The sequence below is a fragment of the Sciurus carolinensis genome, chromosome 16 (assembly GCF_902686445.1).
Source record: "Sciurus carolinensis chromosome 16, mSciCar1.2, whole genome shotgun sequence".
Lineage (NCBI taxonomy): Eukaryota > Metazoa > Chordata > Mammalia > Rodentia > Sciuridae > Sciurus > Sciurus carolinensis.
In genome coordinates this window covers 8230909-8258222 of record NC_062228.1, presented here as the reverse complement: position 1 = coordinate 8258222, position 27314 = coordinate 8230909, and the positions used below count along the sequence as shown (strand labels likewise).

Below are 27314 nucleotides of genomic sequence, written 5' to 3'. Positions count from 1 at the left end.
AAGAGGTATTGTTGGAGGATAAATTGGAAATGCAGAGATGTCTTTAATGGGGTCTGATGGGTTGTTGAGGTACCTGGCAGCAGCGTGTACTCTCAGAGCACAGGAGAGGAGCATTCAGCCCAGCATAGAAGTTCTATGAAGGCAGTGCTCAAACTGGGTTTTGTTGGCTGAGTAGGAGTTGGCAGAAAGAAGAAAGGTGTTTGGGGAAGAATATACTAAGCAGAAGAAAAAGAACTTGGCAAATTCTAGACTTGGAACTACAGACTGTGTCCAAGAAGCTTCACGTAATTTTTGTTTTTTATTTATTTGTTTCTTTTGAGTGGCTGCGTGAGCATTTTATGTCGGAGAGGCGAGACAGGGCCATGTCAGAAAGGACCCGAGGACCACACTGCCTTGCTGTCCCCCGAAGACAGCATGAAAAATATTGATTACGAAGGAGACGAAAAGCAAACTGGCTTCTTGGCCTGGAAACCCACCGGCGGCTGGTGACAGGGGTACCAGCGAAGCCCAGGGCAGCCCATTTCCTGCCCCACCACACCTCCTTCCTCTGCTGACCCAGGCCACCTTGCTCTGGCTGCGTCCCCACGTGCCTGTCCCCAGCATGGCGGGTGTCTGGAGTGGGCCAATGGTGCTGCCACGCATCTTTAGCCGATGACAAGGTGGGGTCCCCAGGGGCTGGAGGACCCCCTCAGGGAGGCAGAACCAGTGGAGTGGAGTTTGACTCTGAACCTCAGTCTGCCTGTCAAAGCCGGGGTCCCCTCAGCCAGTCTCTTTCCTGGAGGAAGGTGAGGTGGCATTGGGGCCCGTGGTCAGTCCCTCCAGCTGCTGGACTGATTGATCTCTCTCAGCTCATGGCCAAGCTGGGCATCTTTCCACTGTCTCTGCCTCTCCCTCCAGGACCTGGGTTCCCGAGGACCCATGCCATGGGTACTTGACTTTGGAAACAAAGAGCTCACTTTTCATACTTGCTGCCAGTCTCACTGGGGGTCACAGCCATTGTCCCCTTCCCACTCACCACTGAGCTGGGTGCTGGACATGTGGGGAGGGGCCTCCTCTTGCTGTCTGCTGAGGGGGATCACTCCCTGGAGAGGGGTTTGGGGGACTCTCGTCCCTTTGGCTCTGTTTGGAAATGTAACATTTTAAAGCCCTTCTTGGCTGGAGGACTTTTTATTGTAAACATAAAACGTTCATTGAAACATTAAACATTTTACAGCTGCTTTTCAGGACATAAATTTTCATGGACACCCACCCCCCGCGCCGCCACACCCCCCTCATATATTTCTCCTCCTCCTTCTCTTCCCCACCCGCCTCAAATAGTTTCAAGACCAGAGTTGAGGGTAGGGGCTAAATTACAGATAAAATACAGCGGCTGGTGTAGCTCATGCAGCTGGAAGGCACGTTGCATTTTAGTGCAAGGAATGCTGAGAAAGTCAAAGTCCTCGCTGCCCCTTCCAGCCCCAGGATGGCCCCCAACGCCTCCTCTCACTTCTGGGGCGGGAGGGGTGGGCTCCCAGAAAGCCGGAAGAGCCAGGAAAGCCAGAGCCCAAGAGGCACCGGCCAGCCTGGGAATTGTCCATGGCGTCTTTCTGATTGGCTGGTGCCTGGGTGGTTTGGCCACTTGTTGAAGTAGAATCCAGTCAAAAACTGACCTAGTCGAGTCCAAAGTATGGCAGAGAGCTGCTGAGAGGCCAAGGGCAGACTGCATGGAGTGCTGGCAGAACCCGCTAACTTTGACCCTGGCGGGCCCTCTGGATGCCTGGGAAGGGTGCCTAGGGTCATGGGTAGTGTGGGCTCTCCGGTCCTGCAAACTCCATTGCAGTGAAACTGTGTACTGACTCCCTTGCTGTGGCCTCATGGTAGGGGGGATGAAATCCTTTGTTTCTGGAATTTTGACTTTGTTCATGTGATTTTCTTTTTCTCCCCAGATATTAGTCAATGAAATTTAGTAAAATCTTGAGGTGTGTGTGCATGACTTGATTTATTGTCTTGTACTTCTCTCACAGATCATGTTTTTTCTTCATCTTGGGGCCCCCCAAAATGAGATACATGAAGCAGTCTTGATTCTGACTTAATGAATTGGAGCCCATTTTACCCAAACACATTATCAGCTAAAGTTCAACCTCTCCATAGACCAGTGAGAAAAGTTAATATTTTGTCTTATGAATAATTGTGGTTTTCAACAATGTTTGTTATGCAGCAGTATTTTGGCAATAGCTGACTAACACACCCTAAATTCAGTGTGACTTTTTGTACTCTTTACCAGTGTCTGTATATCCCGCAGGCCCAAATTCTTGCCTGCCTCTAAGACTTCATTTTGAACCACACATGATCTTGTCCAATGTCCTCCATTCACTGTGGGTTCTTTTTAGTCCTTGGATACACAAAGAATACACCTGCTATAGGGCTTTTGCACATGTTATCTCTTTTGCCTGGAAAGAACCGTGGCAAAAAACAAAAGCCTGCTGTTTCTCATCCTTCTGACTCACTTTCTAGAGCCCTTCCCTGACATCTCTGCCTAACAACGTTACGATAACACAGCCAGGTCCTCAGGATCTCACAGCAGCCCTATGAGACAGGTGTGCTCTTAATTACTTTCTGGATTTTAAAGAAGCCCAGCAGCTGAGGATGGAGAGGCCTAGCAAGTGAACTCTGGCTGCACAAGATAGAGTGATATCCAAATCCTGCATCTCCCCGCCCACTCTGTTTCTTTTCTGCTCACTACTTACCACAATCTAAATAAGTGCGATATTCCCAGCTTACCTCACAATTTTAGTCACCCACAGTCAACTGTGGTCTGAGAATATTCAGTGGAAAATTCTAGAAGTAGTAGTTGCTAAGTTTTGAATTTCACACCATTCTGAGTAGCATGATGAAATCTCCTGCCATTCTGTTCTGTCCTGCCCAGGAGGTAAATCACCCTTTTGTGCAGCATATCCTCCCTCTATGAGCTACCCTCACGTTAGTCATTTGCTATTAGGCCCAGTGTTGTGTATGCAAGGCTTGTATTCACGGGACCCTTATTTTACTTAAGAATGACCCCAAAGCACAAAAGTACTGATGCTGGCAATTCAGATACACCAAAGAGAAGCTGTCAGGTGCCTCCTTGAAGTGAGTCATAGAGCTTCTGTTACTTCCTCTGGCTTCAGGCATCTACTCTGGGTCTTTGAATGTATCCCCCACAGGTAAAGGGGAACTACTGTGTACGTTTATCTCCCCATTTTGTGTCTGTCTCTTCTTCCTCAGAGGGTAAGCCCGTAGCTTGTCTCACCTTCAAGGCAGGTGTGAGGATGTGCCTGGCAGGGCTTCCATTGCTCAGCATGCCTGAGCACAGTCCTAGCTCTGTCTCCATTCAGCTCCGGGATCAAGGACCAATCGAAGCCCTCCTCTCTGCCTCAGGGAGAGGCCTGTCCTTGTTCTCGTGAGTCCCTCTAAGACTCAACCCCATGGTTCTTACACGCCCACATCTAAATAGCTGTTCTTCCTGGAGGCCCGGCACACAGCTGCCCAAGAAGCTACAAGTTCATCCGCACTGCAGAGTGTTGAAGTTGGCCAGGCACCTGGGCTCTGCAGACCCTGGAGTCCCCTGCCTGTCATGCAGTCCATGTCCCACAGACCCAGCTCTGCCCGGACCTTACTCATCCATTCCTGCCTCTAGTATGTATCCTGTGTGCCCCGTGCACCTGATAACGTCCTGAGGTTCAGAGTGAACAGGTGGCAGACCGTGGGCAGAGAGCCACTCGGTACACAGTCGATGAATGAGTGAACCTTGTCTACACCCTTACGAAAGCTCGTCACTGATACCTAGAAAATGGCCCAAAAGACTACACCCAAATCATCACCATTGCCCGGTGGTAGAAGTAATTAATTTTTCCTGGACAATCGTTCGGTCATTTCTATGTGCAGATTATACTGGGCATTGCTTCTTGCCAGGCCCTAGGGATATGGAGTTAGATGAAATAGAAGCTTCGCCTCAGTCCTGCTGACTGTTAAGCTCACCTTCGGCTGCTTTCCACCAGTGTCCTCGGGGTCTTGCCCCTCTCTGCAGCGGGCACAGGAAGGCCTAGCTCTTGTTACGGCGTGGCTGCCTTCAGCGTGTCCTGCCTGGTTAGCAGATGGCAGCTGCCTGAAGTCACTGAGTGCAGATAGGAATCAACAAGGGAGATTAGGTGAAGTGCTTATTTGAGGCGCTGTCAGGGCTGGTGGCAGAGGGTTCCCTCCAGCCTGCAGCTTGCCCTCTGCTGTTATATTTCATGCACATTCGGATTACACTCCTTGGTGATATTACATCTGCATGCACCTTGCCCTCTGACACGGCAAACACAGACGCTGCCCAAGTGCTTGTAAAGCAATCTGTCTAAGGAGGAAGAGGCATCTCTGGGAGGAGGAGAATTGATTTGCAAAACATCCTGACATACAGTCTCTTATTTCTCCTCGCAATCAAATAATTCATCTTTATACTCCTCGGGCCACAGTGAAATCGGAACCTGGAGAAACCAGAGACTGTAAGGTTTATTTGTAGCAATGGGAGCAGAGCAGTTAGCCAAGTGCATTCTAAAATTATCAATTGCTGATCGCAAGGCCTGGTGTGCAGTCGCGCTTGAGGGGCCCATGGACCAAGGTGCTGGTGGGCCAGGGCTGCCGCCTGGATGGGCCCAGCAAAACCAGTTCTCCATGCAGCTGGCGCCACAGAGGTTGTGCCCATTTTACGGATGAGGAAACTGAGCCCCAGAGAAGTTAAACCCCGGTCCTTGGGAGAGCAAAGTGAGAAATGGACTTTGAAGAGAGTCGAAATTGAAAACAGTAAAATGTTTAAAAATTCCACACAGATTTTGCATCAAATAATTCTAATGAGGAGAAAGAATAGGAGTGAGCCAAGGCCAAGATATTCAAGATCAGGTTTTGGATTCTGGTGGTAGAGTAATAAGTCACAGTGACACATTTAATGCTTATTTTTATTTTTATTTTTTCTTAACGTTAGGAGTATATAAAATAGGAATTTATTTTAGTGGAGAAAAAAATAAAAGTGAAGGATACGCATTTGGTTACTTATGGAGCATGGGCGAGGTGAGAGGAAGTGTTTTTTGGTCTCGTTGAGAAATAGCTAAGGAGGAAAAATTACAGATCTTAAAACAGGCATAATATATTACACGGCTGTGCAAACAGGCCCGATAGGTGGCCTCCATTAAAGGCGCGTTGGATGCGGATCTTGAGTTACCTGGAACGCAACTGAACTTCCTATATTTATCCAGGCTTTTTATAAACTGTTGCCCTTAACACCTCAGGCTCACAACCACATCCTGGGTGGTTATTCAATACCAAATTTGACTTTCTTCACTTTGAGGGTCCTCAAAATAGAAAGCAGCCCGGAACAAGCCCCCCGCCCTTTAGAGGCCAAAGGCAGTCTGGCCAACTGGGATCTGTTCCTCTCGCCCCTTTGCCTGTCTTCCCCTTTCGCCTTCAGTAGTGAACAGACCAGGATGAGCTTCACACAAGAGGAAACAGGAGCGCACAGGGGAAGCTTTTCCCAAGTCCTCTGTGCATCGTAAAAACAAAGAGGAAAAGAGAGGAAGCACGAGGAGAGAGTCACTGCAGCCACAGCCGTGGGACAGGGGTCTAGCTGGGCAGCTGCGTTCTTCCAGGAGAGGAGGAGGAGGAGCCTGGCCTGGGCCAGCGGGAGGGCCTCCTTCAGCACTGAAGGGCCAGGCGCACCTTGGCAGAGCTGCCCCGTCATGGTCCTTAGGGCGTATCGCCAGGATTCCTAGACATACAATGAGGAAAGAAAATCCCCATTGGGATCCAGAGGTCCGACTTCTAGCAGAGAAAGTCAGGAAAGAGCACCCCTCCTTCCAAAGAGAAGTCCAGGGACTCAAAAGAAAAGGGCACCGTACATATTTCTATTTCCAACAATATATAGAATCCAATGAGAATCGAAAAGGAGATGAATATACCAGCAGCCTAGGTGATTTCATGCCATCTAGCAGTAAATTTGGCTGAGTTTCCTAGGAGTTGAAAACACAGTTCTCACTGATCAATAATTTAAAAACTACAGGGCTGCTTACTGATAGAGCTTTGTCGTGGAGCATAATTGTAAGACTCTATGGCATGTTGGTGTGTGTTTGTGTATATTCAGCCATGCCCCCACAAAGCTCATAGAAGGGACAAGATGACTCGCTGTCACTGAGTAGGCCTTACCAAAGATATCAAAGACCCCTGTCAGTCAAGCAGCCTTTTACTTACCTAGATGTGAACATAAGAGCATGATAGTAAACTCTGAATTAAGAGCACAGTTTCTGCAGAGCTAAAAAGTATATAATCCCAGTCCATGCCAACATTCTGATAGGTCGTGAGAGGGAAAAAAAGAAATTTCTGTGTTTTAGAGCAAGACAAGAGACAAAGTGGTCACACAAACAAAAAAGAATAACCCACGGTGACTCACCTCGCAGCTGTACATGGAAGGGCTCTGTAGGACTTCTGCAGAGGGCCAGCGTTTTTCTTTAAAATGGTTATAGAGGGGAAGAGGAGAAAAGAGAGCACAGAGTCCACACAAGGAAATGAACACCACTTCTGACCCAGATAATCTAAAACAAATGAAGACCAAGTCTTGCCAATCAGTTGTTCCAACCCACGAAAGCACCTTCTACAAGTCTGGTACCACTGAGGAATTCTCTTGGACCCGTAAGTCAAAATAAACCTTTGAACAGTTGAGGGATTTGAAATCTTGGTGTATGATAGGTAATATTTTCCTGCAAGTGCTGGAAAATAGTAGGTTAAAAGGAGAGTATTCTTTCTAATGTATTTTAGCTAATAGATTCTGCAGTTTTATAAACCCACTTCACAGTCACAATAAAATCTATAAGGTAAACATGTTTGTCATCTATTTTCCCATGATGGTAACCAACTTGGTTAATATTTATGGAGAACTGACTCTGTGCTAAGGGCTTTATATGCACCATCTTGTTGAATCTTCAGGACGACTTTATAAGATGAGTGGTGTCCAGTGAATCCAGTCAGGCACAGTAGCCTGGAGAGCCAGCCTAGCTAGCCATCCACGAGTTCCACGAGTCAGCCCCGCGCTCCAGCCTTCCTGGTCCCAGCTTGGCTGGGGGCCACCTGGTGGTGGTGACTGCACACTCCAGCCTACATATCAGTGGGGATAATTCTGGGTCCTTCGTCCGAGTGGTACTTCCAGGGTAGTGGCAGTGATTCCAGGAATCCTCTGGTTGGGTGACTCTCATTTCATCATCCAGTTAGAGAGAGAAAGAGCAAGATGAATTGGAGATTGGGAACCCATCCATCTCTGCTTCTCAAGATAGTTCTCAGTTGTCTTTACCTCAGCAGGTGGTATTATTGTGTTTTTCTATATTATGGTCTCCTCCTTATCACTGCTAACACGTATACCATGCTGTTTTTGTTACTGTAGCTCTGTAGTATAACTTAAGGTCCAGTATTATAATGCCTCCTGCTTCACTTTTCTTGCTAAGGATTGCTTTGGCTATTCCAGGCCTCTTGTTTATCCAGATGAATTTCATGACTGCTTTTTTCCATTTCTATGAAGGACACTGTTGGAATTTTGGTGGGAATTGCTTTTGGACATTTTGATAATGTTAATTCTTCTTATCCAAGAACATGGGAGGTCTTTCCATCTTCTAAGTCCTTCCTCAATCTCTTTCTTGAGAGAGATTTTCATTGTAGAGTACCTTCACCTCTTTTGTTAGAGAATTGGAGGAACCTTTCCCAGGTGACATGGCTCAGAAATAGCAGAGATGTAGGAAGTCTGTCTCATGCAATCCAAATCATCCATCTCAAGAAGAGAGAGATGACAAAAACGGCGACTATTAAATTGTCATTAATGTGAACCCTTATGATCACTCTTAGCCTTGCTAAATATTATTACATTGTGATCGCAAATGGATTTAGCCAGACATTTCTCCTTTCTCTGTGACCCTGGAGAAGTCATGCTCTCTACCTCTGATGACTGGGAATGGTTGTGGAGGCCCCACTTCCTGCCCGGCCATTCTGAAATGTCAACGGATGGGTGTTTCAGTGAATTTCCAGGAGTCAGGCACCGAGTCTGACAGCCCAAGACCAGTGTGCCAGCTCGTCAGTGCCATGTCACAGTTATTGATGAGCAAGTGACCATCCCAATGACAATTCCATGATCAGTGTTTCAAAGGAACGGGCAAAGTCCTTGAAAGCCAATGTTCTCTGACCTCTTACCAATTCCTTTCCCTTTCCTTTCTGAATTCCGTATCCTTAAACTTTTCTTCCAACAAATGGTATTTGTTAATGAAAAAATTTATTTTCTCATTTACCAACCAGAGTTGCTGCCTTTGGATGTTTAATTACATCCAAAAGCATGGAAATTGGGGAATTTAATTAGCAAGCATAGCCTCAACACAAACAGTTGCAGGGGTTTTGTTAAGTTTTTGAAGAAAGTGGGGGGAAGCGATCTTGCTGTGTAGCACCAGGGCTCCCAGTGTCCTTCAGTGTCTTCTGGGGTCACAGGCAGGAGGGTAATGTCCACAGACGGCTCACCACGGAGAGCTTTATATTATCACATGACACATAGGTGAGAAGGAGGCCTCCGCTTGAAGCACCTGATCCAAAGATTTTGGCAAAGTGTGGCAGACATTTCCAGACAATGATATCAAACGCATTGGGTGAACCAGGACTCCAGGCCTGGGCAGAAGCAGGCCTTGTTCTCTGGACCATAACCTTCTGCGTTGGGATGATAGGGCCTTGTAACGAGCAGCATGTTCCTCAGGCAGTGCCTGTCTGGTTGTCCATACTGGTTATAATGTCAAGTAGCCCTTCTCAGAGACCCTCAAGCGCCCCACATTGCCCTGGGATCCCTGGGTGACTTGTCACCTGAAGCTGCTTTGGTAGGGGAGGAGGAACCTCCCAAGGACATGTCAGTGTCTATTGAGAATGGTCCATGCCAGCTGTTAAATGCATTGACTGCCATCCCTGAAGCAGAGCACGGGGCAGTCGCAAAACCAGCCCCGCATCCACTTCCACTTCCACCACTGATCAGCCTGGGGTCCTCAAATTACTACCCACGTCTTTTCCTCCTACCTGTACTAGTCATATTATAATTATTACAGCGTCACGGGGCTGCTCTTAGGACTGAATAATGAGAAGAACCCATGTCTAGGATGATGGTTTTCTGACATATCCTCAGCCTAGAAAAAATGGTAGCATTTCTTAGCAGAGCGTAATGATGCACGCCTGTCATCTCAGCTGCGTGGGTGGCCGACACAGGAGGATCACAAGTTCGAGGCCAGCCTGGGCAATTGAGTGAGACCTTGTCTCAAAATAAAAAGGGCTGGGGATGCAGCTCAGTGGTAGAGCACCCTGGGCTTCAGTCCTTTTTACTACCAGGAAAAAAAATAATAGCACTTTTTAAAATTTGTATTCCTCTGTGATTTGTTTGCTGGCACATAGCAAGTGTACATTTATGGGGTAGGGTGTAATAATTCAACATGGGTAGACGGTGTGTCATGATCAAATCAGGTTAATGAGCATTTCCATCTCCTTAAAACACTGGTCATATGTTTGTGTTGGGGACCTTTGAACTCTTCTCTTCTAGTTCTTATAAAATATACAATAAATTGTTGTGAACTCTAGTTACCCTGCTGTGCCGTGGAACTCTAGGGCTCTTTCCTCCCTTGTAACCATATTCTGGTGCCCATTATCCAGCCTCCCTATGTCCTCCCCGCCCTTCCTAGCTGCCAGTGACCGCTATTCTGAGTCGCGTTTAAATTGTGCAACAAAGTCCCCCGGAGAGGAGAAGGCCTCACTCATCAGCCCCTGGGCATGAGAAGTCTCAGGATTCACCTCTCTTTCAGCCTTCTGTTGTAAGAAGGGAAGAATGGTGGAAAGAGGGAGGGAAGAAGAAGTACGTGAAACAGGAGCACAGTTCTTGGAAAATTGGAACTTGCAGTAGCAGCCACCTTGGACAAATAGGTTCTCGGACTCGGGCACATTTTCTCTCTTTCCAACGGGCCCCGTTGCTGAAAGTGGTAACGTACGTGTCATGTTTGCCGACAGTTTTGTTCACTTTCAAAAGCGGGTTTATTTAATGTGGATTTGGAACAAGAAAAAAAAAAAATCAATCAAATGAGCAGCTTCGGGAGCCAGAGCAAAGGCAGTTGAGAAAGGACAGAACTCCAGGGGACTCTCAGACATAATTCAGGAAGCTCTGAAGTTTACTTAGTCTGGGATTCTAAAAAAAGGTTAGTTAGGCAATAGTTTACCTTAGACCATTAGAAGATGGACTTTAGCCAAAACAGACTGCCAAACACAAGAGAAAAGTAGGGGGAAGAAATTATTTTTAGTGTTCTGAGAACGCTTGAACCATATTCCTGTGAGCGTTTCATTGGCTATCGGCACTTTGTGGCGATTGGGCGAAAGTCACTGTTTCTAGTGCCCCTCATGTTATCCTACTGTTCACTCACTCTTTCACTAAATCACACTTAAGCAACTACCATACCTAGCATTGAGGTGGAGGGCAAGGGATCCAACACCAGCTGGGGACTATGGCCCTGTGTTCCTCAGTTCTTAGCAGCTGTATCTTAAGGTCATTTTCACTGAAGGTCACTGACCTGCATAAGCAAGAGGTGTTACTGAAACCAAAGTATATGGCTTCTGAGACTGGGCCACCAAAGACTTAGAGGTTCTGCTTTCCTCTCTCTTGGATCACTCATTCTGGGAGAATCCATGCGTCCTGTGCTGTGAGAACTCTCAAGCATCCTGGGGGAGAAGAACTGGGTGGAGAGGAACTGAGGCCTTCTGCTGGTAGCCATGTGAGAGCGCCATCTTGGAAGCTGGTCCCCAGTGCAAGTTAAGCCTTAGATGACTGCAGTGTTGGCTTCGGTCATGACACAGGAACTACACTGGAGGCCCTGAGCCAGAGCCACTGAGCTAAGGTGCTCCCAGATGTCTGACCCATAGAAAATCTGTGTGAAATAATAACTTTTTAAAATTGTTTCAGTCCACTTCCTATAGGGATTTTTTTTCTTTTACACCAATACAAAATTAACACAGTTGGGAAAACAGTTCTTTAGCTGATCATTTGGAGAGTCCAAACTACTGACTGTTTATCCAACAGACGTAAAGGAGTTGCTACATTCTCCCATCTAACGTGAGGTATGCTCTGGCAAACGTGGCCTTATCTCAGACACTGTCCACGACCTCTGGACCTGTTCCCTCCTCATTTTGTGGTATGACCTGTTAGCATGGTAGGGACCCTACCAGTTGAGAAAGCAAAATTCTGCAAGTGGTTGGGGTTTAACTATTTAACGGATAGTTGGGTTAATCCTTCGAACATGTCATATTATAAATATTTAACTTTGTTTTAGTTTACGTCTTTCTAAAACGGGCTGCATTGCTCTCTTGCCTTCGCTATGCAGCCTTGATGAGTCTGGACGCCCCTTACTGCGAGGTCTACAGGGTGCGGTGGAGACAGAGGGCCATTGGCTCAGGACACAGCACACCTTGCAGAACAGGGTGGGTCTCTGAGGCTGCCCTGGAAGCCGTGCAGGTGGCGATGTCCGGGGTGCCGGTCTTTCCCGTGAAGGAGCACAGATAAGCTCACAGCCATCAGAGCCCTATGTTGGAGTGGACAGTCACAGTTCAGGTGCTGCTATGCAATGCCATGGTCCTGGTGGCTGAAAGAGCAGACATTTATGTCACACAGTTCTGGAAGCTGGACATCTGGGATCGGAGAGCCAGCATGGTCCTGTTCATCCTGGTTCCTGATGGCTGCCATCTCACCACAGAGGGAAAGACCAGCCCTTTTCTCATAAGGGTACTAGTCCCATCCCGAAGGGCTCTTGTACCCCATCCCTGTCACCCCCCAGAGTTCCAGCTCCTAACGCCATCACCAAGGGGATTAGAATTTCAGCACAGGAATTTGTGGAGGCTGTAGACATTCGGCCCATTTGCTGACCTTCCCGCACATTTCCAAACCTCCGTGAGTCTTCTCCCATCCTCACTCCGTGCCCACAGTATTTAATTAATATTTCAAATGTCTAAGATTTCATTAATATTGCAAATTTTCTTTAAATCAGTTCATAGATTTATTAACTTCGGTTTAAAGGGAAGCTTTCTATCTCCATCATAAAGGGAAGATCAATATGATTTGCCAAAGTAAATAAGGATCAAACTACATGCTGTGAAAAGAGAATGGTATTATTAATCCCAGGTAAGACTCTGGGACCAAGGCTTGTCCTCCCTCCGTGGAAATGGAAAATTAGCAGCTTTCACAGTGGCGTTGAGAATAAACGAAAACCAAAGGAGGATTCTCTCCAACCAGAAGGACCAACCAAGACGGAGAAATAACCTCCAAGGCCGTCCACAGAGGCCTGGCCCATCCCTGGCCTCAGATCAGAAGCTGGCCTCCCGGTGGCCGGAGCCGTGGACCACAGAGCTCTCTGCTTACCTGGTGCTTCCCTGTCGTGCAGCACGGAGGGGAAGAGCTCCGGCCTGGCTCCAGATCTTGTCTCTCCTCCCTGTGATTCCCAGTAAGCCAGCTGACCTCTCTGAGCCTGCTGGTTTGATGTGAGGTGGCACCGGTTGTGTGTGGCTCCCGTCGGAGGAGTCCTGGTCGAGCCAAGCACTTTCTCCCCTAACACCACACGTGGGCGTGTGGGGACTAAGGAGGATTACCCCAGAGGTGTCGGAACAGGCTGCTTACCCGGAACCCCTCCAGGTCCCTGCCAAGATGTTTCGAAGGTGAGTGTGACAGGGAAATAGCAGTGTGCCAAGCTGCATGGCAGTGTCCTGACTGTGAAGAGCCAGGCAGGGCACGGGAGGTGGCCTCCTGCCACTCTCTGAAGCTCTTTTTCTGTTCCCTCTTGCCTCCTCCCTTGCTGCCCCTGAAGGTGGAGCCTCCCGCAGAGCGTGCCGCCGTGGGCATTCTGGGTGTGCAGCTCTCCGAGCCACCAAGGAGCGATGGGTGAGCCTGCGAACCTAGGTCCTCACCGAGTCCTTAAACCAATCCTCTCCTGATCCCCGGCCATGGATGAGGAAACGGGAGCTCAGAAATGTTAAGCCACATGCCCAGAATCATCATTCAAAAGAAGCAGGGCCAAAACTGGAACCTGAGGCTGTCTGTCCCCCGTACGAGCTCCCCGTTGTTGCTTTAACAAATCGGCACCAACTCGGTGGCTTGGAGCATCGCAAAGCTCTCCTCTCACGGTTCTGGAGGTCAGGACCCTAAGGGAGTCTCCGAGGGCCGTAAGAAGACACGGGGCAGGACTGGCTCCTGGAGGTCCTGGGGAAGAAATGGTTCTTTGCCTCTTCCAGCTTCTAGAAGCTTCCATCCTTTCTTGACCTGTGGCTACATCACTCCAGCCTCAGCTCCAATCATCACATCTCTTTTTGTGACCCGGATCCTCTTGCGTCCCTCTTGGAAGCACCCTGGCAGCATTAGGCCTCCCTGGATCCCCTCCGTATGTGGATCCTTAACTTCAGCACACCTGCTGTCGCCTCCCCTCTGTGGATTAGGACGTGGAGCCCTGTGGGAAGGGTGTCACTTGTCCTCACACGGTCCTCAGCCCTACGCTTGCTCCTGAGCCATCAGGAAAGATGCCCACGTGGCGGGGGATCCTGTGTCTGCATCTTCCCTCAGGAATTTGTCCTTGTCTTTGCCCAGAAGCAAAATTCTGCATTCAGAGTCTGCTGTTCTCAAATTCGCAGTCCCGGGGACAGACTTGGCCTGTCGTGGGCCGTGGGACTTTCTAAGGCCTGGTACCTCCCATGCTCGGTGGGCATCGTGGGCATCGTGGGCTAGGGACAGTGTGTCCTTTCTTGTTCTCCTTCCAAAGTAGTCAACTATCACACTTCCTTTTCTGTTCCAAAAAATGTCAACAGGTTCATGTTTTCAGACTAAGTTTGTAGTAGACCATTAGCAGAACCGGTCAGAAAGAGCAACGTCCAAGAAGTTTGGCCTGCTTGTCTTTGTTAATCTGTTTGGGTTTTCTCAACCCATTTACCACAAGTTTAAAAGACACTTGGTTTCTGGGAAAACCCTTCCACACTTGGACTTCCCACGTAGTTCTGTTCACCTGTTGGACTCCCTCTTGGTCCCCAGACCAGCACCCATGCCTCGTGTCTCCGGGGAGAAGTTTGCGTTGGCGGGCTCCGTGGCGGGTCTGCTTCTTCCTTTCTCCACCCAGCTGCCCCCCCACATTCTCGGTGGTTTGTGGTGGGCTCAGGACTCTCACTGATCTGGAAGAGATTGGTTTGTTGAGCACAGCTAACACACCTGGGTGCCTCCTGATGCCCGGGCCACCCTGTTTAGTCTGACAAGAAATGCCCTTGGCTTTTGGAAATCTCATTGGTGGCACCACAAGGTCATCTTCAAAATTCCACATTCCTGTCTGGAATTGGGTACCAACCTCCTCAGTATGAGGAGAAAGATAATTTGTCAACAAATTAGGCAGGGAAACCACACGATACCCACAACGTGACACAGGCAAACTTCAGACCAATCCTGAGTGCTGTGTTCCTGTGTGTGTGGACACATGCAAGAGGTCAGTTTGTAGAGAAGGCAAAATTCATCCTGAGAAGGTTTGAGAAAAGGGATGAATGGACAAGGGAACAGCATGGTAATATCTCAGATTAAAGAATTTTTTCTCCTTGGCATTAAATCTGTACTGACCTTTCACTGAAATTATCTGATTTAACATTCCCTTTAATGAACCCTGTAAGTAGGTATAATTGTTCCCATATCATAGATTAGGAAACAGAGGCCAAAGTAGTGAATTGACTTGTCCACGATCCCAGCTTGGGAACACCTTCCACCAGGAGCCCAGGGCAACTCTGTCCTCCAGTTACGCCCTTGCATCTGCCTCCTTGCTATTCAAGGTCAGGTCTGTGGGCCAGCGGCTTCAGCATCTGCTGGGCTTTGTCAGGAATACAGACTGTCAGACCTGGCCTCAGACCTGCTAAGTGGCAACAATAACAGAATTCTCTAGGTGACTCGTGTGCACCACAGAAGAGGAGCCGTCGGCCCACGCACCTCCAGCCGAGCTAGGTCACCATTAACTGAGCATTCTCTGGGTGCTGAGCCTGTGGAAAGACTGCCAAGACAGAAAACTCAGGCCTTGTGATGAGGAACTCAGCACAGATCAGCAGAGTGCCATACTGGGTAGTAGCAGTACAGTGAAAGGACAGACCCAGGGTGCTCAGGGGCACAGACGAGGGCACTTGACCAGGAAGGCTGTCCATTGGAGCTTTTGCCTGGGCTGAGTGGGAAGGCAGTAACCCACTGTGGTTGAGAACAACAGCTCTGAATTTCCACTGTCTGGTTTCAAGGCCCAGTTCTTCTACATCCCAGCTGTGTGATATGGGGCAAGTTACCTTACCTCTCTGGGTCTTGGTTTCTTTATCTGTAATCAAAATAGCACCTGCTTGTTATGCAGAATAAATGAGATGATACTTGTGAAGGACTCACACAGTAGATAACACTCAGCTTAATAAACGTCAGTTATTACTGAAGGGTAAGTACACAACAGCAAACAATAACAGCAGCAAAAGAATAGGAGGGGTTTTTTAAAACAGTGAAACATGGTGAGCAATAGTCTTCCAAAGGCAAAAAGGCAACTGAAGATGACCCCTGGGACTCACACTGAGACACTTTGATTGGGTTGAAGTGGGCATTTACTGAGTACCTACTCTGTGCCAAAGCACATTCTAAACTCTGAGGATGTGAAACTGAATTTCCAAAGATAGTTTCCATACCTGAAGTCATCACTGAAGTGTCCTAAAGCCAATGGTCATATGATGTGATTTATATAGATATTACAAAGCTACACATTTCCCTCTAAGAACTAATTACCTGAATTCCAATAATTTTGTTATTTTGTATTTGTGATCTCATCGATTCAAAATATGTTCTCATTTTCCATGTGATTTCTTCTTCTACCCTCACTGTTTTATTAGAGTATTTGATCATTTCTGTTCAGCTAGTACTCACTGATACCTGCTTTGTACCAATACAAGACTGGCTTCTGACCTCAAGGAGTTCATAGTCCAAAGAAGCATCCACCATCTATTTTAGAGACTGGAGATATGAGTACATTTCCTTTTTTTTTTTTTTTTTTTTTTTTACATAGAGCAAAAGAAAACTAAATCTCTCAAGCCCACGTTCTCTGAATCCCAAGATATTTTTCACTGCTCAGTTGCAGTCTTTGAAGCAAAGCCTGTCTGTCCCTGGTTACCATTGTATTCTTAGTACCTAGCTCTGCACATAGTAGGTACTCATGAAATATTTGTTGAACAAAATTGTACTTTGGTAGCCATGCATTTTGTCTTAATTGCTTTTGATTATTCTTTTCACTCCTCTGATTTTGACTGATTCCTCCAATGTTCAGTTAAGAACATTGGAGCCTTTCTGTTGGCATAGTGAAACTGTCTCTCCTCTTTCTAGTTGTTGCACAAAGTTTTTAATGGGTCTGTATGGACTCCCGCGGACCCCAGAAGCCTTGAGCCAGTGAAGTCCTGCTCTCTCTGCCTTCCACTCACTGCTTGCTGGGATGCGTGTTGGATCCCTGCCCGGATTGTGCTTGGAGTGGCACCAGCTGCCCAGGATATGAGAAATATTTGCTCCGAGGGATCCAGAAGTGGCGATCTGAGTAGGATCAGCTGGTGCTCCAGCATAAAAATCATTTCACTATCTTTGCTGAAAAGTCACTGTGCTTCTCCTGCACTCAGCAGTTTAAGGGATGCCATATTGTTCTTCAATCTTCCGGCCCTTGTCTGTTCCAAAATGTGACCGGCTGTTGTCAAAAGGCTCCACGTTCTGCCAGAGGAGTTGTTCCGTGAGGAGGGAGGCCGCCGTCCAGTCCCGCCAGAGATGCCTCTCAGGAGACATACCAGAAGATGGCACATTTGGTTCCTGTGACTTGACCCAAGAGGCCTGCCTGCAAGCCCACTTGGCAGGCACTCTTGCCCTCGTGTTGGAAGGAACTTCATTACTGGGAGGAGATGCCTCTTTTGGGAGCGGGTTCAGAGGATCAGGTGGCTTCTACCCCAACCAGTTACCAGCATCTGCATGCTTTCTGTCCCTTCTTCCTGCCTCTTGTGTTGGCATTCCTCCTTCCAACCAACATCTGTTTACTCACTCATGCACAGTGAGCAAGGCGGGTTGGGAGTTTGCTGCCTAGTTCCCATTCCTGGCTCTTCCATATGCTCTATAATAACCTTGGACTTGCTCGAGGCTCTCTAGGTATCAGTTTCCCCATCGGCAAAATAATGGCAATTCTAGCACCTACCTCCTGAGGGCGCGTGGTTTATAGGGCCAAAATCACCCCTGCAGAAGACTATGTCCTATCCTGAATGGTAGGTCCAAAGAAATGGGGAGCACAGCCTAGATCTGAGGGGCGTAAAGGAGGTTGAAAATTACCTGAGGCGGGGGTGTGTTGGTTGCAAGAAGTGAGGGTGATCAGGGTTCCAATCACTGTGACTAAAGTATGGCTGTGTTCAGTAAATCCAGTTGGAGTGCCACAGGACTGCTCAGAAAAGGTTAAGAGAGTTTAGGCACAAAGTGCCATGATCAGTTTCAAAGGGGGTGGGACAGGAAGAAGAGGTCCAAAGAGACTTGTAGCCTGACAATAAGGGCCTGTCAGGATGTCCTGTGGGTTGTAGTGCTTGGTTTGTGTGGCATCCATTGTGTGTGTGTGTGTTGAAATACATGCCGTTAAAATATGTAAATAACATTTATCGTTTTAACCACTTGAAAGTGTACAGTTCGGTGGCATTTAATGCATTCACAGTGAATCACCTTCACACTCTCTGCAGGAGCTCCTCCTTATTTACAGTTTTGTGTTGCATGGTGTCAGTTACCCATGGTCAACTGTGATCTAAAAATACTAAATGAAAGACACCAAAAATAAGCAACTCATAAGTTTTAAATCGCATGCCATTTTGAGTAGTATGAGGAACTTACTCGCCATCCCACTCTGTGTAACCCAGAACATGAATCACCCCTTGGTCCAGCAGTTCCATTCCATTAGCCATTTAGTAGCCATCTTGATTATCAGATGAATTGTCAGGGTACTGCAGTGCCTGCATATAGAGTTTGGCGTTATCTATGGTTTCAGGCATCTGTTGGGATTTTGGAATATGTCCACCAATTGATAAGGGGGGAATACTGTATATTTAAAGCTTTTTCATCATCCTTGACATATACTCTGTACCCACTAAACAGCTCCCTCTCCCCTACCACCAGATCCCTGATAACCTCTCTTCTGCTTTCTATTTCAGTGAATTTGCCTATTCTGGTTACCTCACACGAGTGGAGATTCGTACTATTTGTCCCTTTGGGTCTGGTTGATTTCACTTAGCATGAGGTTTTCGAGGCCTATCCATGTTACAGCATACATCAAAATTTTATTCCTTTTTAGGGTGCAATAATTTTTCATTGTGTGTATAGACCACTTTCTCTTTGTCCATTCATTCTCTTACAGATACTGCTTCTGGCTTTGTGCTAGTGTGAACCATGCCGTTAAGAACATTGTTATACAAATACCTGTTCAGATCTCTGCTTTCAGTTCCTTTGGAAATAGAGCTGGGAGTGAAATCGCCAGGTCATACAATCATACGATCGCGCCTCTGTAGGAACTGCCCAACTGTTTTCCCACAGTGACTGCATCATTCTGCATTCCTACCAGCACTCAGTGAAGGTACCAATTTCCAATTTCTCCACATTCTATTTAGCACTGATTAATTTTCTTTTTTTTTTTTTTTTCTTCAAGTTAGCCATGCTGGTGGCTCTGAAGTAGAACTGGTTTGCATTTCCCTCGTGACTAACGAGGTCGAGCTTCTCCTTATGTGCTTATTGGCCTCTTGCACATCTTCCTTTGGAGAAAGTCGAGTCCATCGTTGACACTCAGAAGCCTTTTTTTCTGGTTTCCTTTTGGTGCGTGGCTACGTTCCAGCACCATGAGTCTTAACTGTGCTAATTTCTTCTGGTGCTGTTTAGAATTTGAGGTCAAAAGAAAACAGTAATTGAAATAGACAGTTGTTATTTACGTCGGGGAGGTTGGTGTTACATGCCCTGTGCTCTTTCATTAGCGGCATTTATATCCTTATTATGTGTTTTACTAGGTAATTGTGATTCTTGGCTTTGGGATTTTGCAGTTTTCTCTCCGGTTTATTTTGTAAGTCAGCAAGTATGGCAAGTATGGTTCTAAACGAGTGGTTTAAAGTCAGAGGAGGATGAGATCTCAAGCAAGCCAAAAAGGAGGGAGAAGTCAAAAACAAAGAAGTAAATCCTTTAGAGCCACCTCATCTCCGAAGAGTTTTTCTTTATAATTTTCTGAGGTTGTGAAATTAACTGAGTAGATTCGAGCGCAGTTTGATACTCTAATTATGGAGCATTTCAGTTATCAGAGGTGTTTTATGCTTTCTTGAACTGCTCATTTTCCAGCTTGCTGGCAGGCCTTTCTGCAGGGTGAGAAAGTGAATATCCCCACTAGAAATCAGGTGCCGACCCTGACAGGTCTTTCCAATCAGAGAAAGGGAGCGTGATCCATCACGGCCCGTCCATGGCGGCAATTCTGCACCATGGACAGTGGAGGCAGGTAGGTTGCTTCCATTCAGTGTTTTTGTTGTTGTTGTTGTTAGTTTGTTTTTTGGCTTTTTTTTTTTTTTAAATCATCAGAATAAATACAAACATCTGAAAACCAAAACTACTTTCCTCTTTCAGTTTCTGCTACACCCTTCCTTCCTTCCTTCCTTCCTTCCTTCCTTCCTTCTTCCCTAATAAAATCACAGGACTAGCACCTGTTCTTAGGCTCTGGCATTTGACAGTGAAGTATTCTGATACTCTGGACAATTGGTAGAAGAATGCAAAGGTCGAATACAAGTTTCATAAGGGCTACAAAGACATTAATGAATTACTATTTTATGAGTACTTACCACATCATTACCACCTGGGAGTTGGGAGGTCACCTTCCATCCATCCATCCACCCATCCATCCATCCATCCTACCTCCATCAACTCTTGTCCCTATTTCTCTGTTTTCCCTCCTTGGTTCCTGTGTGTCTTCCTCTCTTCATTCCTTCCTGCTTACCTGCAAAGATTCTCCAGTGCCGATTACACACGGAGCAGGTTCCTTCCATTGGGGTTAGTAGCAAAGAAAGCCGAGTCCTTACTTGCATTCTGGGAGGGATGGAATAAGATAGGTGCAATTAACAAACACAGTTGTCCCACTGAAATCCCCCTATTTCTTTCTTTCTAAAATATCAGTCAGGATCCAGTGAGGAAGACAGAAAATCACAGTAATTTTAACAGGCAAAGTTTAATATTAATATTAAGAATTATTACCTATAGTAGGGTATCAGTTTCTAGGAGGCGAAGAGCTCTCGACAGTTCAGGAATGCGGATTTGGGAGCAGCCACTGCCTCGAGGGCTCTGGCAGTGTGCCCAAGGAGGGAACAGGTTAGGAGTCACGTCTGCCGTGACTGAGTCCAGACCAGGCCATAGTCCACTGGATGGCAGAATTTTCACCAAGACCCCGTTAAGGTGGGACTCATCGCAGTGCCTGGGACGGATATCTGTGGGAGGTGTCCTACCCCGGAAGCCTCCGGAAATACCCAGGTGGGGCAGTGTGCTGAGTTTCCCTCTGGGAGAAGGAGGAGGCTGCCCACAGGGTGGTGCCTCACAGGGAGCTCCTCACCAGAACCCGAGGCCTCCCGTGTCCCTCCAGTGCCCTCTACTGGCAGAGCTTGACATGGTGCCAGCTGGCAAAGGGGACTTGCTGTTCGTCCCAAGCAGGGCAGTGCAGCTGGATCTCCCTCTGAGAGGTAGTCTGTTGATGGCTAGGACAGACGCCCATAAGTGTTCTGGGGAAATAAGCAGAAAGAAAGAAGGGCTCAAAGTGTCAGGGCTGCTGTTTGATAGAAGGAGGCCCCCCTGGAAAGGTAGCATTTGAACAGAGACATGGAGAAAGTACTTGCTGGTGGTAGAGCCCTCCAGGCAGAGAGAACAGCAGATCAAAGACCCCGAGGTCAGAGCTGGCATGGCATGCTTGAAGACTAGCGAAGAAGCCGCTCCAGCACAGGATGTGGGCAAAGGGATGGGAGGCTGGCTGGAAACCAGCATTTGGCCAGAGCACGCATGTTAAAAGAGGTGGGAATCCTTCTGGAGAGCCTTCAGCATGGAAGTTTCCAGAACTGATTTATCTCTCCAAAGGATGCTGTTTGGATTGGCGGGGTAGCACACGAGGAGGTCTGAAGCTGCTATAGCCATCGGGTCTCCAACTCCTAACCCTCAATCCCCAACCTCTAACCCCCACCCACACCCCAGCCACCAACCCCCAACCCCCACTGAGGCCAAAGACCTGCTGGGTCCAGTGTGAATACATGCTCACAGTGGTCACTGTTCTGTCTGGGGTGGTGGCGAGCGTGGAAATAGTGCTGGTTGCACAACATCATGAAGGTGATCAATACCTCTGCATTATGTACTTAAAAATGGTTACAATGACAATCGTGTGTCGTATACGTTTGACCGCAGTGCGGGGCGTGCGTTTGAGGATGGAGCAGCGCACACAGGACACTGGTGTTACCTTCTGTGGGCATCTCATCAGGGACTAGCGGCGTGCGTGCGTCTTCTCTCAGGAAGTGCTCGTCTTGGTCACTTGGTGAGGGTCATGTGTGCTGGGTCCTCCACTGGGAGGTTACTCTCTTTCCCTGGGTGGGTAATAAACACTTGGGAGGAAAATTAAGGACACACATAAAAAAGCGTGGTGACTCTTGTCATCCCATGGCTACTACCTGCTCATTCTGGGCTCCGGGCAGCTGGGACTCAGGTGTGCCTTGGGGCCATGCCCAGGTGGGAAGGAAGCAGAGACTCGGCCACCGCAGGTGGTACTGTTTGTGAGCGGCCAGATTGTAAACTCCTTGAGGGCTGGGGACTGTCCTGTTCCCAGAACCTCACCACCTACAGTAGCCCCTGCGTATAGAGCAGGCACTGGGTAGGTATTCGTTATCTGAATAAGATGGAGCCCCGTGGCCTCTTTTCTGATTCCATGCCAATGTTCTCTCCTCTGCAACTCCCGACTGCCTGGACACTGCTCAGCCCTCCTGTAACCGGGGAGGACAGGGTCTTCCACTGGCCCCACCCTCTCCATCAAGCTCCTGAACTGTCGTTAATTAGCACTCCCCATTCCTAAGACTGCAGGAATGTCCAGCTGTTTCCTAGCACGGAGAATACTGTCCATGGTCCCACCCAGAGCTAAGTCATTAGCCACAGACAGACGGCAGACATTTGGCTCTCTCCGTGACATTCCTGCCATGTTTGGAACTGTGGGGCAGGGGTACTCTGTCCTTCATGTTAGCTGAGGTTTTATGATGCTGTGTTTATGGGAAAACGCTGTTACTATTCTTAGGCTGGTGGTTCTCACTTATTCATAGCTCCGCGCTTGTGGGTGGAATGAGAAGTTATAATAGAGTGCAGGTGCCGCTCATTGTTTCCCGCTCCTCACTGGATAGTGTTTATTAAAAAGGAAATCACAGTGGTGTGTCTGGAGCTGAAGTCTGAACAAATAACCCAAAAGGAGGAGTCCCAGGAAGGTGGGCAGGAAGCAGCACACAAAGAAGAGCAAGACAAGTCTGAGCTAATTGGGATCAGTCAGTACTTTGCATGTGAATTATGAACAGCAAGCTTGGCTGCAAAATAATTACTATACTCCACCTTTGTTGGCGTACTTCACATACTTTATGGAAGAACCACCGTTTGAATTTAACACATTTTACCCAAGCCTTTAATGGAATTTGAAAATAGGATTCTGAAAGCTGAAGCGAGATCCTTTCCAATTATTTGGAATGGCACATGGGTGGATATATTGGTGTGCACACCTTTCTTAATGTTTTCCTGTTCCTTGGAGGAAGCCATACAAGGGCCTTGTGGGCAAAGGTCCGGAGACTTAGGAAAGACGTTAGAATCTGCGTTGCCACCCCGTTACTCCTGTGGCTGGCTCCTTGGAAGACACGTGTGCGCATGCGATAGAGGCAATCCCTGGCACTTTGCATGGTTCTGGACTGTGCGGTGCACCCCGGAGATCCTCTGTTCTTCCTATCCCATGGACATCCAAGAGATCTGTTTCCTCATTTGGCAAATATTTACAACTGAGTACAAAGATAAACCGAATGTCACCTTTGCCCATAGCATTCATGGTCTTGAGGTGGGGGAAAGAGTCACGTACAACCAAAGAGAGTACGGGGTCGTGTGTTATAGAGGTCCGAGGAGCAGGGCCCAAAGAGAGCAGTGCGCTCAGCATGGGGAGGCAGGGAACATTTCATCTAGGTGGCCGGCCGCATCTGAAGATGCCAGGAAAGGGCTTTGCAGAAAGAGGCGGGCGCCTGAACAAGCTCAGGAAGCCCGAAGCCATCCACACATCCAGGGGTCCCACAAGCCTACTGTATCCGGTTTGCACGGGCGGGGGGTTCCGGGTGAGACCGGGAAGAGAGTGGAGGTGGGTAGACAGAGGGAGACCTCCAGCCTGATGGCTGATGGGGAAGGCAACCACGTCAGGCTTCAGAGAACAGAAGACCCGGCCCGCCACGCCTGCCATGAAGCACATTCGTATTTTTAGAAGGTTCTGGTTCCTGAAATACCTCAATTCCTCTGCTTCCCTGGCTCCTCTCTCTTCTGCCTGTTCATTGAACTGAAAGATTATCAGAACTATATTCAGCTCTCGCTAATAATAACATGAAACAAAAATATCTCATGGGTTTGCCGCTACGAGTGTTTTGACTATTCACGGCAAAGCCCTTGAGAGTCGCACCCACCCCACCCCACCCCACCCCTGTAGTTTTGGGGCAACTTTTTGAGGAGTGAAGTGGGGGCCTGACTTTTGAACAAAATGATGTTCTTTTGCAGCTTGTCTCTTCCAAGAACTGAAATTCTCAGCCCCATTCCTCATCTCCAGTTGGAACAGAGAAGCCACCGCGGCGCCTAGACCACTCAGCCCTTCTGCGGCTGGGGAGAGCATGCCCCCCACCCTGCTCCACTTGGATGCAGATGTCTTCCTTCTGCACTGGACACGACCCTTAGCAGTGTGGTAGCAGCTCTGCTTCCCACAGGGAGCAGGGGCCCACCGAATGGGGGTGTCATTGTACAAGGCACCCCGGCAGTTTTATTTTTCCTCTGCGTTTCTTTCTACCTTTTGTTTCCTTTGGCCAGTGGAGCGTTGGCGTTGGTCCCTGCTTTCTCCTGAACCACAAGCGGATGTGATCCTCTCTTTTAGCATTGTCTTGTTGGACATTGGCAACTCTAATACCATGAGCCTCTTCAGGAGCCCGAGTCCTTCAGAGTCAAGGTCAGTGTGTGGCCCTCGGCACTCTAACACAGGGCCATGTGATGATGCCGACTGGCTTCCTGTTTACTTTTCTCTGCAGGACTCAGCTGTCCCAATAGTCCCCCCGGGTAGTCTTTGGCCTACAGAAGGACACCATGGCCACTACCTCAGAAAACCTCAATCCAGCCTCCAAACTCACCAGACATGAGGGGAGCAAAGGGCAGGGAGGGGGATACACAGCCTGGTTCAATGGAATGATCCAGAGCTTCCAGAGTGCTTCCTTCTAGGTCTTCTCTAGATCTTCCCAAGCAGAGCGGCCAGGACCGTGGCATCTCGGGCCAGGCCTCTGGCCCCTGTTCTTGTCTCTGACACTTGCTCACTCTGATGTGGGCCCATCCATGCCTCTGCTCTTCAGTTTCCTCATCTGTGTGCTGGGAATTCAAGTAGATATGGTGAGAATTAAACGTTGAGACTAAATATCGTGATCCGCAAACAGGGCTTGGCATCGGGTGTCCGGGAAACCTGACCCCGAGGCCTCTGTGGCACCAGCAGTGTGTGCCAGGCAGAGAGGCGCGATCCCATGGAGTGCATCGGTCTCAGGTCAACGGCACGGGTAGCCCCCAAGCCCTGCTTTTATACAGCGTGTATCTTTTCAACCCTTACATGAAATTTTAAGATAAATTTGAAGACAATAAGGACAATGCAGAATGAAGTTCTCGTCAGGAAAGTTTCCGACTTCCTGCTCTAAGAATCTTGTTTGCAGATTCTGCTTCTGACAGGCGGTTGCTCTCCCTCCCTCCCCTCCATCCCCATTTGCACCGTTGACATTGACCTTGACTCTGCCTCCGTGTGTCCACGCGGCCCAGCAGGACTTGCTGTGAGGAATCGAGGTGCCTTCTGGAAATGACTCTCTGACTACCCGGTGCCACAGTCACACGTAGCCACTGAGTGCATGAAATGTGGCTAGTGTGACCAAGGGACCGACCGCCTAATTCAATTTCATTCAAATTAAATAATTTAAATAGATTTCCCTCGTGGCCGTCGTGTTGGGGCGCACAGTGTGGGCACTGCAAATGCAGACGCGGCGCCGGCTCCTCCAGAGCCCTGGCCGTCGGGGGCGGGGGCTGCCGGTACTGAGAGGAGGGGCAGCTGCAGGCGAGAAAGCCCTGGTGCCTGGACAGTCCAGAGGCCTCTCAGTGAAGCCTGGGATTCAAGTGGGCCACCGTCCCTCCAGGCCCCAGCTTAGGTTTACAGTTAAATGGAGCCAAGCTGGTGCCCCGGCCACACCGGGCCACCTGTTTCTTGGTTTATCGTCTAACGTCCTCGTCTCCTCCGCCAGGTCCCTTTCAACACTCAGTGATTGGTAACCAGGGACACACGGGATGGAGGCTGGTTTCACGTCACCGGCTTCTCTCTCGGGGAGGAACGGGGTGACAGCAAGACCACAGGCTAATGAATATGCCAGTATTTACATCAGGCCGGATCTCGGGGCGATTGCCACCTGCGTTGTTGACCAGGGTGTCACATGCCCATGCTCTAATCCTGGTCTCGGTATGACTGTGCGGACGGGCCAAGTCATTTCACAAGGGGGGTGAGTGTTCCTCGCTTCTCAGAAGACCGACGCAATAGAAATTCAAGGTATGAAATTCAAGGCGTGGCCTCAGGGCCGTTTCGCTTGGTGGCTTCTCCGCCGTGCTTTCTCAGGAGGGAAAGGGGACCGGCTCATGGCCCCCCCGCCTGCTTTCGTGTTGGCCGGGAGGCTTGCAGATGGGTCTCCCGAGAAACCTGTGACGGACTGCGTTGCTGTCCACAGCCCTGAGCCATTCCATCCTGTGCCTGGGAAGGGAGCCCTGTCCCCGGCCGGCACACCCCTGGCGTCCTTCTCAGCTCCAGGTCAGCTCTTCCAGGAAACACCCACGTTGACCCTGCAGTGTGCTGTTTCCCGCCAGGTGGCACTCGACAGGGACATGGTGACACCCTCCCGCCCCCCGCTTGGCAGTGACCTGTTTGATTCGTTCCAAATCCTCCTTCACCTCTCCAGCTATTTCGGGGGTTCGACGGGTCTGAATTAAAGCAACGAACTCAACCTTCTGCTGGAACGTGACAGCCGGAAGGGATTCACAGCATCCCCTGAAATGATCTCCCCCGTACCCCGCCACCGGAAACGCGACTGTGAATCCACCCTGTCTCGTTTCTTTAAAATGAGATGTTAAGGCCCAGAAATGGGCTCTGCTGCTGCCCCGGGGTGGCCGGCGCTGTCTGGCTCCTCTGTCGAAGACTCGGTACAGATCACCTGAGCCCCGCAACTCCGCAAATGCCATGCGCTTTAATCTCCACCTCAGGAGGGAGGAGCCCGCAGCTCAGAGAATGTCAGCAGCTGGCCCCCGCTCACACGGCTCGTGAGTGGAACCAGGACCCCAGGTCCTCGGTCGGATTCAGGAGCTTGTTCTCTTGGCCAGATGTGTCAGGCCAAGCAGGGGACCGAGGTGGGCTCTCCCCCAGGTGGTTCTCACTGTGCGCCCTGTGGGCCCCCTGGCAGGAGAGGGAGGAGAGGGGCCTTTGGGACTGTGTGGCGTAGCATTGTCCCTTGCAGCTCCGCACCTCCCGTGGCAGCTTAAAACTCAGGCCAGGGGTTGCAGGCACAAAGCAGTGACGGGGAGCCACTGAACCAGGCTTCTTCTAGCCAACCACACGTCAGCACCAGCATCTCTGGAACACCGTGAGCGGCAGTGTCCTCTGGAAACTCCACGTGCAGATTTTGTTTCTTCGTTTTGTGATTTTGTTTTAGTTGAAATTAATGGATGGTAGGACCAGGGTTCCAGGTACTCCAAGCCCCTGGCAGCCCCCTGGGGTCCTGCAGCCTGGAGTAAGGTTCTTCTTTTCTGCCTCTCCTCTCTGGAAGGGGACTCTGGGGATTCTCTTCCCAAGACAAGACACCCCCAACAGCCTCCTCCCACCTCTGGAGGCTGGGCAGGGAGGAGGACCCAGACAGCACTTGTCTTCTCC

The 27314-nt window shown here is 48.9% G+C and overlaps 1 protein-coding gene and 1 long non-coding RNA gene across 2 annotated transcripts in view; one reads left to right on the top strand and one right to left on the bottom strand.

The window, feature by feature from the left end:
- Wwox (WW domain containing oxidoreductase) overlaps positions 1-27314 on the top strand; it is an 889380-nt gene that overhangs the window by 510619 nt on the left and 351447 nt on the right. The window lies entirely within an intron of this gene.
- LOC124966318 (uncharacterized) lies at positions 19945-21702 on the bottom strand. The gene is made up of 3 exons (XR_007105323.1): positions 21576-21702; positions 20336-20853; positions 19945-20170 (listed from the first exon to the last, which is right to left on the bottom strand). It is a non-coding gene; the product is annotated as an uncharacterized LOC124966318 (long non-coding RNA).